The sequence below is a fragment of the Protobothrops mucrosquamatus genome, unplaced genomic scaffold (assembly GCF_001527695.2).
Source record: "Protobothrops mucrosquamatus isolate PMUCROS unplaced genomic scaffold, P.Mucros_1.0 scaffold69, whole genome shotgun sequence".
Classification (NCBI taxonomy): Eukaryota; Metazoa; Chordata; class Lepidosauria; order Squamata; family Viperidae; genus Protobothrops; species Protobothrops mucrosquamatus.
The window spans coordinates 10,287-16,073 of record NW_015386447.1 but is presented as its reverse complement, the minus strand read 5'-3'; the positions used below and the strand labels follow the sequence as shown (position 1 = coordinate 16,073).

At 36.9% G+C, this 5,787-nt stretch overlaps 1 protein-coding gene across 1 annotated transcript in view; it reads left to right on the top strand.

The window, feature by feature from the left end:
* Window positions 1–5,787, top strand: part of LRRC58 (leucine rich repeat containing 58) — a 31,327-nt gene that overhangs the window by 21,204 nt on the left and 4,336 nt on the right. The window lies entirely within an intron of this gene.

The following is a 5,787-nucleotide window of genomic DNA, read 5'->3' as shown; positions in this document are numbered from 1 at the left end:
CGTAGTTTGATTAAGTTTGATTATGTTTTAGTGGGGGTTTTGTATGGGGTGTTTTTAGAACAGGCCTGTCATTTAATTTGATTTTAGCATAGAAATTATTTATTTATTATTGTGGTTTTTAGTATCGCCTGTTCACCGCCCTGAGTCCCGTAAGGGAGATAGGGCGGTATATAAATTTAATAAATAAATAAATAAATAAGTGTGAAAAATAGTCATAAGTCACTTTTTCCAGTGCCGTTGTAACTTTGAACAGTCACTAAGCAAACTGTTGTAAGTTGAGGACTACCTGTACAGTATCACTTTTTTCCATTTTTTTTGGTCATCAAGCTTTTGACACCTTGCTGGGTGACTGGTGGTACTCGAATGTTGCCATATTCTAAAAGTGGTACAATCGGTGAAAAGGTTGAAAAGCCCTGTCTTACGTAACGGGGGAACAATCTAAAAAAAGAGCTGCCGAAAGAATTAAGGATATTGAAGCACAAAATGACATAGCCATTCTTAGTAAGATGGGTAACTTGAAATGGCTGAGCAAATATAAATGCACTTTTCAAGCAGACAGCTATTTGAAGTTACAACTGCCAAAATATCTTAGGGAAATATTCACACGAGCAAGATTTGAACAGCTTGACACAATGGTCAGATATGGGAGATTCCACTCTATATCCTATAATGGACGTCTCTGCCATCTGTGGAGTGGCAGAGGTTGAGGACCTGGCTCACATCCTATTTCACTGCTGCCTATATAAGAGGGTGAGAGACAGGTACCTTGGCCTATACACTAAATGAATGACCCATTGGGACCCCCATACCAAAATAACTTACCATATGTGCGGCCAGAATTTGAAAATTACATTTAACACAGCACGGTACCTGAGCAAAATGGTTTGGCTGAGATTGGCATATGTGAGACTGATTGGGGTAGATTGTAGGGGTGATAGTAAAATACAATTTTATCATATTTTATCTATTTACATCTTAAATTGCCCTATTTGATTCTAATTTCATTTTAAAAATGTATTTTATCCCAATTTCATTTTAAATTGTATTTTATTTCTATTTTATTCTAAATTATATTTTAACCAATTGCATTCTAAATTATTTTACTGCATTTTAGTATAACATGTGTTTGGAACGCTACACCTTGATATGGCCCACAGGCTAATCAATAAAGCAAGCAAATAGGGAAAACAAACAGAAGTTTGACAAGGGCCAATGCTACTTTCAGAAAGGACTGCTGAGAAGAGATAGGATACAGTTTATAAAACTTGAGAAGGAACCTCACCATTCTCGTCAGGAGGATATCAAATGAGAATAAAAAGAATGTGTAACTAAAACACAGAATCAAATATACTGAAAATTATGTTATCCTTGAATTCATGATATCTAGACTAGAGGAGAACGAACTGAGAAGAGCTACCTAAAAGTTGAACTTCGAAAATGGATTTTAATGAACTTCAAAGGAAGGTAGATCAGATCCATTGGCTTGAATTCCTTGAAAAAAATGTGCAGGAAGATGGGAAAATCTATAAAACAATTCTCATAACAGAAAAACAGGATAAATTCAAAGGTACCACTGTGTGCATGTGCAATTTCTCTAAAATACTTCAGAGAAAAAGCAAAATTTACAGAAAATGGAAGAAAGAAAATATAACCAAAGAGGTAGGGTGTCAAGAAACTATAGGAACTAAAGGCTAAAGTTCAAAATGTGGTAAAGCTTGCTAAAGATATCAAAAAGAATAAAAAGATTCTTTATGTACATTAGAAATGAAAGTAAAACAAGGCACTTTTGAAGAAAAAGTGGTGAAGCAGTAATGGACAATGGTGAGAAGGCAGAATTTCTCCTATTTTGTAACTATTTTCCCTCTGAAGATAAATGGAGCCCTAGCTGGTCATTATACTGCAGAGGAATGAGAAAAGGGTAATTTAAGATAGACAAGAAAAGAGAACTTAGCTACAAGTAGATCTCGCTTATTGACTGCCTCATTTGGTGTTCACTCGGTTTCCATTGTGCAAAATAAATAACTATGATCAATGCCAAATTTATGATCTTCAGCATGTCCCTCAGTCATGCAATTATCATTACAGTCTATATACATTATTCTGTGCCTGACCTGTTGCCTTTCTTCCCCCCCCCCCATTGCAGAGCAGAAAGATTGGAGAGAAAGAGATTACAAGAGAGTTAGCAAGAAAACATCAGCAAGAGAGTAAGCAGGGGAATATATCAGCTGTTTGGGTAGAGCACTTGCGACTCCCAGTTCCATGTGTGCTCTGGAATGCCAGTTATTTTGATGTGTATTCCCCTTTGTGAGCCTGCTTACTCTCATGTAATCCCTTTCTCCAACAAATGTAAACACATTTAATTCCGTTCTTGCTAATTATCCCAGTATCAGCATGAGCATTCCAAAGGGTGGGAAATGGGCAAAAGGAAAGCAGAGTCATTATGCTGGAATCTCCAACTAGACTGGAGGGAGAGATTAAGAAGTTGCTGAGCTTAGACTCCCTGCATTGCAAAAAAGGGCACAGGTCTGACCTCCCCCAGAATTTCTGAAACTTCATCTGACTGTTCCCAAGGAAATATCACATAGGTGATTAAAATAAACCTGCTTGAGACTATTCACAAGTTGTGAATATTCACTTGTGCCTGACATTCACAGTCATGTGATTTCCCACTTAATGATTGCTTGCCTAACAACAGAGCAGCTGGTCCCAATTGTGGTTGCTAAATGAGGTCTGTGTGTAATTTAAATAAATTCAGAACCAGTTGGCTTACATTCTACAGCACTGTAGTGTACAAACTTGCAGATGTGATTGCAGTACCAATCTTAGTAATCTTGAAAAACTCCAGAAGGTTATATGAAATCCTAGAACACTGGAGGAGGCAAACCCATCTTCAGAAGAAGAATTTGAAAACTACAGATTTGATAGCATGACATCTACAGTAGGCAAGGACTTTGACCAGATTGTCAAACAGCATATGCCTGGATATTTTCATGCTAAAATTAATAGCAAGACAGCACAAACTTTCTTGCAAATATTGTCCAACTTTGTCTCCTTTGATAGAATTGCTGTACTTAATAAGTGTAATCAGGGTAATTCCCTAAATCTACTACACTCAAAAGTACATATGTTTGTTACAGAGCCATGCATATTGTCCTATTTTGGTTTATTACAAATTAGACTCATTTTTTTAATTACTGAATTCTAAAAAGCAGCTTCATTATTCTAAAAATTAATAAGGAATATAGAGTTTTCAAAAAATGCAAAAACACTATACTATAAAAAGGAAAAGGCCAGCATATAGTGGAGTTCAATGGTTAAAGGAGTGATGTAAAGCAGAAGGCTTTGGTTATATTAGTCACAACGTCTGCAGCTAGTCCGATAAAAAAAAACTACAAAAGAGATGGTTTGCATCCATCAAAGAAAGGGACTAAGTAACTTGGCATTAAATTTATGGATTTTCTGGAGAAACATTTTAACTAAACAATGGGGACAAATAGTTGATTGATACAAAACATTTCTGTCCCCAGCAATCTAAAACTAATAGGGTTATCAGTACTTGTAACATAGATGTTTGTGCGCATAAGAATATCAACCTTGCTGTTAAGGAAAATCAAACTTTTGATAGTGTATGCCATTTTGATAGTGTGTGCCATATCATGTGCACTAATCAAACAGGTGGTAAGGAAGTAGAATTTGGACACAAAACAGATTATATAGAAAGTAAACACAGGGTCAGTCAAAAAGGACTCAAATGTCTATATACAGTACCAACGCACAGACTATGAGGAATAAACAGGGTGAATTAGAAAATCAAGTAAATGAAGGGCAGATGTGATATTGTTGCCATTATGGAAATTTGGTGGTATGAAACCCACAAATGGAATATACAGCTAGAGGGATTTAAATTATTTTTTTAAAAACAGACCAAATAAAAGAGGAGATGGAGTTGCACTATATATAAGAAATAACTACATCTCTATAGAAATAGAGCACAATGATGAAAACTGTCTTGAATGCATTTGGGTCCGTATAAAAGGGGGGGAAATGACATTTCCATAGGTGTATACAATAGGCCATCCAACCAAACAGGAAATTGATGGAACGTTTTGCTAGTCAGTTAACTAAGGTATGTAGGAAGTACATCATAATACTAATGGGGGACTGGCATTATTACCTGACATCAACTGGGAGACAAACTCTGCACCAAGTGGAAGATCAAACAGGTTCCTGACAAACCTAGCAGGCAACTCTGTCTCCCAAAAGGTAGAGAAGGGAAATAGATAATCAGCCATATTGGGCTTAATTCTCACTAGTAGAGATGAAATGATAGAAGGTATTTAAGCTACATGAACCTTGGGGGGAGTGATCATGCAATATTGGAATTCAACATTATGCAAGCACAAGCAATAGAACAAAGTCAAACTAGAGTCTTGGACTTTAAGAGAGCTAATTTCAATAAACTTAGAGAGAACTTGGGAAGGATTCCATGGATGCAAATCCTCAAAGGGAAAACAACCCAAGAAACTTTGGAAACTTTGGAAAATGAGATTATAAAAGCTCAGTCTAGCACAATACCAATGAAGAAGAAAAATAACAGCTCTCAAAAAAACACAGGATGGCTGCATAAAGAACTCTCTGATACATTAAAAGACAAAAAGGACAAGTATAAAAAGTGGAACCGGGGGCACATAACTAAGGCAGAATGTCAGCAAATAGCCCAAGCCTGCAAAGATGAAGTGAGGAAAGCGAAGGCTCAAAATGAACTAAGGCTTGTGACAAAAGTCAAAAATAACAAAAAAAGCTTCTTGTAAAAACAAGAAAAAAGTCATTGAACGAGTGGTCCATTAATGGGAGAAAGTGGCAAGAAGGTGATAAGCAACAGGGAGAAAACAGAACTGCTTAACTGCTCATTTTTTGCATCCCTCTTAGGCAAAAGGAAAAAACAGTCCAACTTATCAAAAACAGTACTATAAAAAACAGATTAGGAATACAAGTTAAAATAGACAAGAAAATGGTAAGTGAGCAGGTGTCCACCTTAGACGAGTTCAAATCACCAGGACCAGATGGATTACCCACCAAGGTTCTGAAGGAACTGGCAGACGCTATCTCAGAACCACTGAACTATATCTTTCAAAGATCCTGGAGCACCGGGGAACTACCAGAGGACTTGAAAAGAGCTGATGTAGTTCACATCTTCAAAAAAGGGGAAAAAATTGATCCAGGAAATTACAAACCTATCAGCCTAACGTCAATACCTGGGAAGATTCTGAAAAAGATAATCAAGCAATGAATCAGCAAAGTCACAACCAAAGGCCAACATGGGTTTGTCAAAAACAGATCATGCCAGACAAATCTTATTGCATTCTTTGACAAAGTGACAAAATTAGTGGACCAAAGGAATGCGGTGGATATAATTAGTTGGGCTTCAGTAAGGCATTTGATAAAGTAGACCACAACCTACTATTTGATAAGATAGAAAAATGTGGGTTAGGCATCATCATCACCAGATGGATTTGTAATTGGCTGGCCAACGTATAGTCCTCAATGGAACTTTATCCACATGCAGGGAAGTATGCAGTGGGGTACCCCAAGGCTCTGTTTTAGGCCCAGTACTCTTCAATATCTTCATCAATCATTTGGATGAAGAACTCATCAAATTTGCAGACAACACCAAGCTGGCAGGAATAGCCAACACTCCAGAAGATAGGCTTAAGATACAGAAGGATCTTGACATACTTGAACATTGGACGCTATCTAACAAAATGAAATTCAGTGGTGAAAAAAGCA